General features: G+C 53.7%; 1 pseudogene; it reads right to left on the bottom strand.

The window, feature by feature from the left end:
- Nucleotides 1-2,063: 2,063 nt before the first annotated feature.
- LOC141470130 (protocadherin alpha-5 pseudogene) lies at nt 2,064-10,001 on the bottom strand (annotated as a pseudogene).
- Nucleotides 10,002-12,085: the final 2,084 nt, after the last annotated feature.

Raw genomic sequence — 12,085 nt, 5'->3', positions numbered from 1 at the left:
CCAGTCTCAACATGACCCACATCCTCACCTTCCCTCAAAAATGGCACAAAGAATCATAGAATCATAAAATTGTTCCTGTTGGAAGGGACCTTAACGATCATCGAGTTCCAACCCCCCTGCCATAGGCAGGGACACCTCCCACTAGAGCAGGTTGCTCAAAGCCCCATCCAGCCTGGCCTTAAACACTTCCAGGGATGGGGCATCCACAACTTCCCTGGGCAATCTCTTCCAGTGCCTCACCACCCTCACAGTAAAGAATTTCTTTCTGGTATCTAATCTAAATCTCCCCTCTTCCAATTTAAAACCGTTACCCCTTGTCCTGTCACTACACTTCCTGACAAAGAGTCCCCTGCCAGCTCCCCTGTAGGCTCCCTTCAGATATTGGAAGCCTGCTATAAGGTCTCCCCGGAGCCTTCTCTTCTCCAGGCTGAACAACCCCAGCTCTCTCAGCCTGTCTTCATAGGGGAGGTGCTCCATCCCTCTGATCATCTTTGTGGCCCTCCGCTGGACCTGTTCCAACAGGTCCATGTCCTTCCTGTGTTAAGGACTCCAAAGCTGGACACTGTACTCCAGGCAGGGTCTCACGAGCACAGAGGGGTAGAATCACCTCCCACGACCTGCTGGCCACACTTCTCTTGATGCAGCCCAGGATGCAGTTGGCTTTCTGGGCTGCCAGTGTGCACTGCCGGCTCATGTTGAGCTTTTCATCCATGAGCACTCCCAAGTCCTTCTCCTCAGGGCTGCTCTCCAGCCATTCTCCGCCCAACCTGTATTTGTGCCTGGGATTGCCACCTCCCAGGTGCAGGACCCTGCACTTGGCTTGGTTGAACTTCATGTGATTTGCACGAGCCCACCTCTCAATCCTGTCCAGGTCCCTCTGGATGGCATCCCTTCCCTCCACCGTGTTCACCGCATCACTGAGCTTGGTGTCGTCAGCAAACTTGCTGAGGGTGCACTCTATCCCACTGTCCAAGTCTCCAACAAAGATGTTAAATAGCACTGGTCCCAGTACTGACCCCTGAGGAACTCCACTCATCACTGGCCACCAATTGGACATTGAACCACTGACCACAACCCTTTGAGTGCGGCCATTCAGCCAGTTCCTTACCCGCCGAGTGGTCCATCCATCAAATCCATGAGTTTCCAATTTTGAGACTAGGATGTTGTGAGGGACAGTGTCAAACGCTTTGCATAAGTCCAGGTAGATGACATCTCTTGCTCTGCCCATGTCCACCAAGCCTGTGGCAGTATCGTAAAAGGCCACCAAATTTGTCAGGCACGATTTGCCCTTGGTGAAGCCATGCTGGATGTCTCCAATCACCTCCTTATTTTCCATGTGCCTTAGCAGAGATTCCAGGAGGATCTGCTCCATGATCTTGCCAGGCACAGACGTGAGACTGACTGGCCTATAGTTCCCTGGGTCTTCTTTTTTCCCTTTTTTGAATATCGGGGTTATGTTCCCCATTTTCCAGTCAGTGGGAACTTCACCAGATTGCCACAATTTCCCAAATATGATGGAAAGCGGCTTAGCAACTTCGTCTGCCAGCTCCCTCAGGACCCGTGGATGGATTTCGTCTGGTCCCATGGACTTATGCACCTTCAGGTTCCTTAGGTGGTCTCGAACCTGATCTTCTCCTACTGTGAGCAGTTCTTCATTCTCAGAGCCCCTGTTTTTGCCCTCCGTGACTTGGGCAGTGTGGTTAGGGCCATTCCCAATGAAGACTGAGGCAAAGAAGTCATTCAGTAGCTCAGCTTTATATTTATCCTGGGTGGCCATGATAGATGCGGAGGGCTGCAAAGCCACGCAGTGTCTGACAGACTCTTCCCAGATGCCTCAGCTTCAAACTGAATTTTTTCTGACATCTCAGCAGTCTCCAAAGGAAACTCCACTGCGTACCCACCTGAATGCATTAAGTATAACAACAGGACACATCATCGCTACTGAGGCCAACTGAGGCCGCTTTTGTTGAAAGCAGAGAAGAAAACCAAAGGATCCCATTCTGCTGTACTGAAACACCAGGTTTACCAACATCCTGAATACAGAGACCACTTCCTCCCCTCCCTCAAGAGACGAAGACCTGAGAGATAACCAAGGAAGGTTCAGAGAAGGATGGCAGCATGATCCATATTTCAAAAAGCTTCTCTGTATCCAACAACATTCCACATCTAAAGCAGGTGATTAAAGGCACATATGGCAGTTATCTGCACAAGCAGTAATACCACAGGGAACAACAGGGTACAAGGATATGCAGAAATCCCGGAGGTCCTGAGAGGATCCCGGGAGAGAAGCCCTGTGCGCCAGGCTTCTTCTAAGGTTTTCTACTGGCATCCTCTATCCCAAGCACTGGGAAATGGCATCTCCACACCTAAACATACATTCTCCAGGCCTTCCCCAATGACACACACGTTGTTATACTCAGCATCTCCATTTCCCTCAGGGAAGACTCTTCCTCGCTCAAAGTCCCCGAACCCATGACACGTGCCCAGGTGCTACTTAGTACCACTCACAGGTTCACTGTCAAAATTCTCAGACATTGCTCAACCCCAGCAACATGCCCCAGCTCTAAACCCCGCTCGGAGCACCACCCAGACCTTTGTACATCAGCACTTTCCCTCACGACTGGCATGAGAAGGGAGGCTGAAAAGCCACAGAGTGTCTGACAACTCCTTTTGACTTTTCAGCTGTGATTAGAGCTGTGACAGCTCGAATCCTACCCTGCACAAAGTTCACTCTTCCAGGGAACCACACCAAAGGCCAAAGCGTAAGTGCATTTAAAATACCCACTACATAAGAGAATTCATACCGTAGAAAAACAGAGCTGCTGGGCTGCTCTGCGGGGTTTGGTGTGCAAATGCATGCAACCAAATGAGTGAAGCATGACAAGGGGACACAGCATCTGAACTGAGGCCGACTGTGCAAGTGCACAAGTAGGGGAAGTCAAGGGCACAAAGATTACACCCACCTCCTCATATGCCTTCACAAATGCTGCCTGGGGAGGAGCAAGGAACCATCACTGCAACATCAGTCGCTGTGGAAGCTACTATGGATGCCCACCATTAGACAGGGAAAGCAGACTGAAGTGCTACAAACCACCTACACCTTTCCCAAAACAAAAGGGAAAAGTTCCATCACACAGTATTCCACAGTCTGCAGGTCACCCCCTCTTACCAACACATTGCCTACGTCAGGCCATCAGCAGCACAAGGGACTCTCTCTGCTGGGAGATATTCATAACCACAAATGCCCACATTGTGGCATTTCAATACCACACACTGTCTCATGATACAGAAGGCCTCCAATTCCAGACACTTGGGAGCCTGGGAAAGGATCCTGGCCAGGAACACTATGTGTCCACCCTGCCTCACGCTTCCTTCTAGGCATCCTTCATTCCCCACTCTGGGACATGCGTTCTCAACACAAGCACATCATATCCCATTCTTCTCTTCTTATGACATGGCCTGTGGTCTTCCCAAGGATTTCCAGATCCCTCACACAAGTCTTTCCACTGGTCAAGGTCACCCTTCACATCATGCAATCCCCAGGCCCTACGCAGTGTCGCTGCCACATTCACCTCCACGACATGCCACAGTTTCCTTTCCCATCTCAATGCTCAATTCAAGTTTTGCTTACCCTTCCCATCCATGAGAGCACCATAATAAACATACCGGTGGTATCATATCCATGGTGTCTCGCAAATTCTCTCCTGCTGACTCTTCACGTTTTGCAATTTCAGAGGCGAATGTTACAGACCTCAGAAAAACAATCTTTGTAGAGATCATGTGGGGACAACTCTAATGGCAGCATTGATTTCACATGGAGACACATCAAACCCACATGTTGAGGAGAACACCAGTCCAGCAAATAATACCTACTGTGTAGCACAACTTTGGTTGAGAGGGGGTTTTTGTTGTTGAAAAGAGAATTCCCAGGGAATTTGTAAGGGTGTTGCAACTAATGCAAATAATGAAAGAACATACAAACAGGTCAGTGTACAGCAAGCCACCAGTCCAGCCAAGAACACAAGTTCATAGGACATTGTGAGCATTTCAATACCACACACTGTCTCAAGATCCGGAAGGGCTCCAACTTCAGATATCCTGGGAGCTGCAAAAGGACCCTGGGCAGGAAGACGCTGTGCCCTGCCTGCCTCATGCTCTCCTCTAGGCATCTTCCATTCCCCATTCTGGCACATGTGTTCTCAAGACAAACAGACCATAGAATCAGAATCTTCATGGTTGGAAGGGACCTTTGAGATCATCACACACACAAAAAAAACCCAAACAAAAACAAGAAACAAAACAAAACCAAACAAAATCAAACAAACAAACAAGCAAAAAAAAACCCAACACAAAACAAAACACCCAACCCAACACTCTCAGGCACTAGAGCATGCCCTGAAGTGCCACGTCTTCTACTTAATTTCTTAAGTACCTCCAGGGTTGGTGACTCCACCACCTGCCTGGGCAGCCCATTCCAGTGCCTGACCACCCTCTCAGTAAAGTAATTCTTCCGAATATCTAATCTAAACCTCCCCTGACGCAACTGCAGACCATTTCCTCTGGGCATTATTCCCTTGGGAGAAGAGGCCAACACCCACCTCTCTACACCCTCCTTTCAGGTACTTATAGAGGGTAATGATGTCTCCCCTCAGCCTCCTCTTCTCCAAACTAAACATGCCCAGTTCCCTCAGCCTCTCCTCATATGACTTGTTCTCTAGACCCCTCACCAGCTTGGTGGCTCTCCTCTGGGCACGTTCCAGCACTTAAATGTCCTTCTTGTAGACCCAGAACTGAACACAGCACTCGAGCTGAGGCCTCACCTGTGCCCAGTACAGAGGCACCATCACTTCCCTACTCCTGATGACCACGCTATTCCTGACAGAAGCCAGGATGCTGTTGGCCGCCTTGGCCACCTGGGCACACTGCTGGCTCATGTTAAGCCGGCTGTCCACCCATACCCCCAGGTCCTTTTCTGCTGGGCAGCTTTCCAGCCACTCTTCCTCGAGCCTGTAGAGTTGCCTGGGTTGTTGTGATCCAAATGCAGGACCTGGCACTTGGCCTTATTAAACCTCAGCCCACTGGCCTTGGCCCATTGATCCATCCAACCTGCCCCGTCCCTCTGTAGAGCTTTTCAAACCTCAAGCAGATCAACACTCCCACCTAGTTTGGGGTCATCTGCAAACTTACTGAGGGTGCACTCCCAGATCATCAATAAAGATAGCAAACAAGACTGGCCCCAAAACTGAGCCCTGAGGGACACCACTGGTGACCGGCCGCCAACAAGATTTCACCCCATTAATCACAACTCTCTGGGCACGGCCATCCAGACAGGTTTTTACCCAGTGAAGAGTACACTTGTCTATGCCATGATTCGCCAGCTTCTCCAGGAGAACGCTGTGGGGGACGGTGTCAAAGCCCTTACCAAAGTCCAGGTAGACAACGTCCACAGCCTCCCCTGCATCGAGAAGGTGGGTCACATGGTCACAGAAAGAGATCAAGTTGGTTCAGCAGGACCTCCCTTTCATAAACCCATGCTGGCTGGCCCTGATCCCTTGGCTGCCCTGCACTTGCCGTGAGACCTCACTCAAGATGATCCTCTCCATGATCTTTCCCAGTACTGAGGTCAGGCTGACAGGCCTGTAGTTCCCCGGATCCTCCTTCTGGACCTTCCTCTAGATAGGTGTCACACTGGCCACACTCCAGTCATCTGGTACCCCTCCTGCTGACCAGGATTGTTGATACATAATGGAGAGGGGCTTGGTGACCTCTCCTGCCAGCTCCCTGAGTACCCTTGGGTGAATCCCATCCGGCCCCATAGACTTAGGCATGTCTGGGTGCATAAGCAGATCATTAAATACTTCCTCCTGGATTATGGGGGGGTTGTTCTGTTCTTATGACACCAACCATGGTCTTCCCAAGGATTTCCAGTTCCTTCACACAAATCTTCCCACTGCTCAAGGTCACCCTTCACACCACGAGGTGGCCAGGCCCAACTGCCACATTTATCTCCGCACCATGACACAGTTTCCTTTCCCCCTTTCCCACCTCAGGGCTCACTCCAGCTTTTGCAGACCCTTCCCAGCAATAAGAGCACCATAAAAAAAAAAAACACATGGATGAGATCATATAAACTGCTTCCAGCAGACTCTCTACTCTTTCTAAAGGTGATATTGGAACAGCTCTAAATGACTACCTCAGATGAAATGTTGCACACCTGGGAGCTCTGATACACACCTGAAATGGCACACATCTTTTGTAGAGACATTCTTAGGATAGCTCTGATGGCAACGGACAGTGATTTCCTACAGCAAGAGAACAATCCGAATGCTGATGAGCACAGCATAACAATTTCTAATGTAGAAGACAACTTGGGTTTTCTTGAAAAGAATATTTCCGGGGCTCCCATATGGCTGTCAATGTTGATACAAACACTGAAGGACTGTCCTAAAATAGGACAGCGTACATCGTATCATGTCACTTCTCCAGCCAGGAACAGTAATCTATACCATGGTTTGGGGGAGCAGGAAAAGAAAAGAAAATAATTCCCATTTCTCACACCTTCCTTGGGTCACAATCCCCTCCCTGATCACGTTGTACTATTGCATAGAGTAACAACATCGGTAGAAAAAGAACACAGGAAAAGTCCAAAACGCTTTCCTACTTTCTTAATGACTCTGGTGAATGAATAAAAATGGAGAAATTACACCGCGGTGACAGAAGATCCCGAACACCAATGGCCACCCTGAGTCAGGAACTTCTAAAGGAGAATCAAAGAAAGCCAGGACACAGTTTTCCACAGGAAACCACAGCTGACACCAGAACGGTCAGCGGTCAGCAACGGCAATAAGGCACTTAATATTGCCAAGGGAATTCTCACCGCAAAACCCCTCGCTCCATCACGAAGCTCGGCTGGAAATGCTGCACACCAGCAAGCCGACGGCGTGCCACCTCTTATCGCAATCAGCAGTGATTCTATTCTACGGGAGAACAACTCACACCCACAACCGCAAACCTCTGCTGAGGTGAGGCAATACCGTTAGTTTCTCCCCAAAGCAACAGCCCAAGGGCTGTGGCAAGGACGCGAAGGCAGATGGTCCCATTAACTCTCTCTCCCATTCACGTCCTTAAGCACCCGACAAGCACCCACCCACCGCCGGACCCGCCCACTCAGCCCGACTGCCCGGGGACACAAGGGACACAAGGGACACAAGGGACACAAGGGACACAAGGGCGAGGAGGGGGCGAGAGGCGATAAAGGGAGGGCCACTGACCGTGTCCAGCAGAGCGGGAGGCTCCGGCTGCGTCTCCTTGGCCGCGGGGCCGGGCGGCGGCGGGAAGTTGGGGCTGAAAACCATCAGGTCGCTCTTGCCCGCGCCCTCCGCCACGCACAGGCTCCGGCTCTGACGCTGCGAGTACGACCAGCTCCCCACTTCGCTGGCGCACACCAGCGTCGCCGGACCGGCGCCCGACAGCACGGCCGCCCGCGGCGCCCACCGCGACGCCCCGTACAGCACCAACGCCAGCAGGAACAGGCTCGACACCGCGCAGATCGCCACCACCAGCCACACGTTCGTCGCCGACGCTCCTGACGCCGACGCCGCGCCGACCTCCGCGCCCCACGACGGCCGCACACCCGACGACGACGACGACGACGAGCCCGACGACGACGACGACGACTCGCCGCCCTCCACCAGCGACACGCTCAGCGTGGCCGTGGCCGAGCGCGACGGCTCCCCGTGGTCCCGCACCACGATCACCAGCCTCTGACGCGGACCGTCCGCCTCCTCCAGCGCCCGCGCCGTTGTCACCTCGCCGCTGTACAGACCCACGCGGAACGGGCCCTTCCCCCGCGGCTCCCACACCTCGTAACGCAGCCACGCGTTGTAGCCCGAGTCCGCGTCCACCGCACGGATCTTCGCCACCACCTGACCCGCCGGCGCACCCCACGACGCCCACGCCCACAGCGACCCCGGCACCGCCTCCACCGACGACGCCTCCACCGACGATCCGCCCCACCCACCGCCCACCGACGACGGCAGCAGCGCCGGCGCGTTGTCGTTCTCGTCCACCACGAACACCTGCACCGTGGCGTTGCCGCACAGCGGCGGATCCCCCGCGTCCACCGCACGCACCTCGAACTGCAGCACCTGCACCTCCTCGTAGTCCAGCGGCTGCACCGCCCACACCCGACCGCTCTCCGCGTCCACCGACACGTAGCTCGACGCCGCGCGCCGCCCCACCGACGGCGACGCGCCCCCGACACCGCCCTCCCACAACGAGTAGCTCACACGGCCGTTGCCCGCCTCGTCCGGGTCCCGCGCCCACACGCGCGCCAGCTCCGCGCCCGCCGCGTTGTTCTCCCGCGCCAGCACCGTGTACACGGCCTGCAGGAACGACGGCGCGTTGTCGTTCACGTCCGACACCGGCACGCGCACCCCGCGCGTGGCGCGCAGCGGCGGCGAACCGCCGTCCTCCGCACGCACCTCCACCTCGTACTCCCACACCCGCTCACGGTCCAGCGCCTCCCGCAGCACCAGCGAGTACGACCCCGCGAACCTCGACACCAGACCGAACGGCGACGACGGCCACACCGCGCACCGCACGCGACCGTTCGCCCCCGAGTCGCGGTCCGACACGCTCAGCAGCGCCACCACCGTCCCCGGCGGCGCGTCCTCCGACACCGGCACCGACAGCGACGTCACCCACACCTCCGGCGCGTTGTCGTTCACGTCCAGCACCTCCAACACCACCTTGCAGTGACCAGACAGCGGGGGCGTCCCCTTGTCTCTCGCTTCAATACGAAAATCAAATATACTGACTTCTTCAAAGTCCAGGGCCCCGGTGAGACGGATCTCGCCCGTCTTCGGATTGACGGTGATCACATCTTTTCCACTCTGCGGAAAAAAGTTAGTAGCCCTGTAGGTCACCTCACTGTTAATTCCCTCGTCCGCATCCGTGGCGTTCACACGCACCATCAATATTCCCTCTGCAGCGTTCTCCGGCAGCTGCACTTTATACACCGACTGGTTGAACTGGGGCGCGTTGTCGTTGGCGTCCAGCACCGAGATCACCAGCTCCATTGTGCCCGTCAGCGACGGACGGCCACCGTCACTCGCCGTCAACACCAACCGGTGCACAGGCACCGTCTCGCGGTCCAGCGGATTAGTTAGAATAAGATCCGGTTCAATGTTTCGTTCATTCGATTTTTGTAAATCCAGACGGAAATGCTCGCTGGGGCTGAGCGTGTAGGAGAGCTGTGCGTTGGCTCCGACATCTGCATCCGACGCGCCCTCCAGCGGGAAACGAGAACCCGGCAGAGACGATTCCGCGATGCTAAGGTTTTTTCGGGCGGCGGGGAAGATCGGGGCGTTGTCGTTGATGTCGGTCACCTCCAGCTCCACGTGGAAGACGCGCAGCGGCCGCTCCACCAGCACCTCCAGCCGCAGGGCGCACGGCGCGCTCTTCCCGCACAGCTCCTCCCGGTCCAGCTGCGAGCTCACCACCAGCGCCCCGCTCGCCCCGCTCACCTCCACGCTCGACCCACGGCCCTGCGACACCAGACGCAGCCGCCGCCACTCCGCATCGCCCGCCTCCAGGCCCAGGTCCTGCGCCAGACGGCCCACCACCGTCCCGGCCTTGGCTTCCTCCGGCACCGAGTACCGCACCTGACCAACGCCCGCCGACCACGCCGCCTGCACCAACGCCACCCGCAACACCAGACCCCAACTCACGACCATCCTCCCCGCCGCAGCTGCCGCCGCCGCCGGAACCCGCACGGGCCCCGCACGGCTCCCCGCCGCCGCACGGACGCACCGGCTCTCCTGCCCGCCCCGCGCCGCCCCCCCGCGCTCACAGCCGGGCTCTCCGCCGCACCTCGCCGCTCCGCCGTCGTTTCTGAGCCTGCAGCGACACCGTGTGCTCCTCCGACGCCTCACACGCTCCACCACACACCGCGCCTCCGACCAGGGCTCCTCACCTCCTCTCTCGCCTCTTCCTTCCATTCTCCTCTTTTTCTTCTTTTTCTCCTTCTTTTTTTTTCTTTTTCCCTTGTTTGCTTGCTGTTTGCTTACATAGATACCTTTCTCTCCGTCTTCCTTTTTCGTCCTTTTTCTTTCTGAAAGAAGGAGGAACGAATTTCTTCCTTCAATTATCTCTCATTCTTCGTTTCCCTCTTCCTTTCCAAGTCCGTCTCTTCCCCCCTCATTTGCTACTTTCTAATCTTTACTCTTATCATTCTTCTTTCTTCTCTTTCCCAATTTTTCCTTCTGTGTCTTCTCTTTCTTCTCTTGCATCTCCGTTTCGTTCTTCCTCTGCTGCTACCCTATCCTTACCTCCCCTTTCTCTTCCGTTTCCATCATTCTCTCTTCTTTATCTCTGCTGGCAGTTCCCCAGTCGCCAACGGCGCCGCGGTGGACACCATCAAAGACGGAACCATCAGCGCTAATTACGGAACATCAGCGCCCGAGCGCGGTACTCTAATCAAGGCGGGGGCTGTTAGGGACCAACTCCTTCCAGGGTCCAGGGATATTGACGTCGTGCTGGTGATCTGCTCTATCGTCTCTTCTTTCATTCCTTTATCTTTTTTTTTTTTCTTGCTTTCTTTCTTTTTACTTCCCTACAGTTCTTCCTTTTCTTATTCCTCCCCTTCTGCCACTCTCTTCTTCTCTCTGTCTCTTTCTCCCTTTTTTTCCTACCCTTTCTTCTCCTGCTTCTTCTTTCTTCTGTCTTCTCTTTCCTTCACTCTTTCCTTCTTTCCCTGCCCCGTCTCACCCTGCGTCCTTTTCTGTTTATACAAAAAAAACTCGAGCCATTCTCTCTTCCTTTCTTCTTCGCTTTAATCAAAATGTTTAACAAAGGTCTGCACCACGCTCGCACTATACCATGGACATCTCTTCAGGCAAGAGTCCTCATTCCTTCTCCTCACCGCTTTTCACCAAGACTTACACGCCGTTCCCGAGCACTAAGGATGCTGAGGTGCTCCACTCCACTCGTCGTGTCAATGTAATGTCAATGCATCCTGGTAATCTGCTCTGTCATCTATTCCTTCTTTCCTGTACCTTCCTTCTTTCTTCCTTTCTATTTCTTCTTTGCCTGTTTCTTACTTCCATAGATTCCTCTCTCATCTTCTGTTTTTTTTTAATTTAGTTTTCTAACCTGCCTTATCCTTGCTTCCCTTACTCTTCTACTTCCATCCTTGTATCTTCTGTTCGTTTCTCCATTATCAAAAGTTTTTTAAATGTCTACACCAAGCTCGCCATTAACCACGGACATGCCTTTTGGCAAGAGCTCTCATTCCTCTTCGCTATCGCCTTCCATCCTTCGAATAGGGAACAACCTTCCCGCTTTTCCCCAGTTTATGAATCTGCACCTCCCCTTATCCTCTGGAAGAAGAACACACTTCTCGGCATACTAGCCATCTCAAGGACCCAGCAAATAACACAACGAGGCAATCATACGGCAAAGAACAGCTCTGCGACATCACAAAAGAATCCACCACTCTGAAACACAAGCCCAAGACCCAGGTACTTGGACATCTGGTAAAAAAGACAAGCAACACAGACGAGTCTCTCATTCAGAAACTTAAACCCATCACAACCCAACACAACAATCCTCCACAAAGGCTGAAAAAGCATAGGGCAACCACAGCTCCCGACCACTCTTTGTATACCTTGATTCTTCCAGCTTCAGTTTTCCACCTGCACGCTGGAAAAAAAGCTCTTCCTTTCCCTTTCAGGAAACGGAATTCCTTTTCAGGAATGCACTGTCAGAACACACCCAGATCCTCGGTAAACAGGGGTATCAGTCGCCTCGGAATAGCATGCTCAACCCTAACAGCCGAACAAAGAACATGAGGATAACACATGGCATTTTTACTGAGTACATCCCCATTGACGCCTGACACATCCACCCAAAGAAATGCATTGTGGTCCCACGGAATACCTCTCCTTCATCAGCATGACCCACCTCCCACACAGCCAAACAAAAGGCACCAAGGTAACATCACAACATTTTCACTCACAATATCCCCTCAACACCCAACACATCCACTCCGTGCAACGCATTCGGGTCCCTCCTCCCTCTGCCC

This window comes from Numenius arquata, chromosome 11 (assembly GCF_964106895.1).
Source record: "Numenius arquata chromosome 11, bNumArq3.hap1.1, whole genome shotgun sequence".
Taxonomy (NCBI): domain Eukaryota; kingdom Metazoa; phylum Chordata; class Aves; order Charadriiformes; family Scolopacidae; genus Numenius; species Numenius arquata.
The sequence above is the reverse complement of the archived record's forward strand: the minus strand, read 5'-3'. Positions and strand labels throughout refer to the sequence as shown.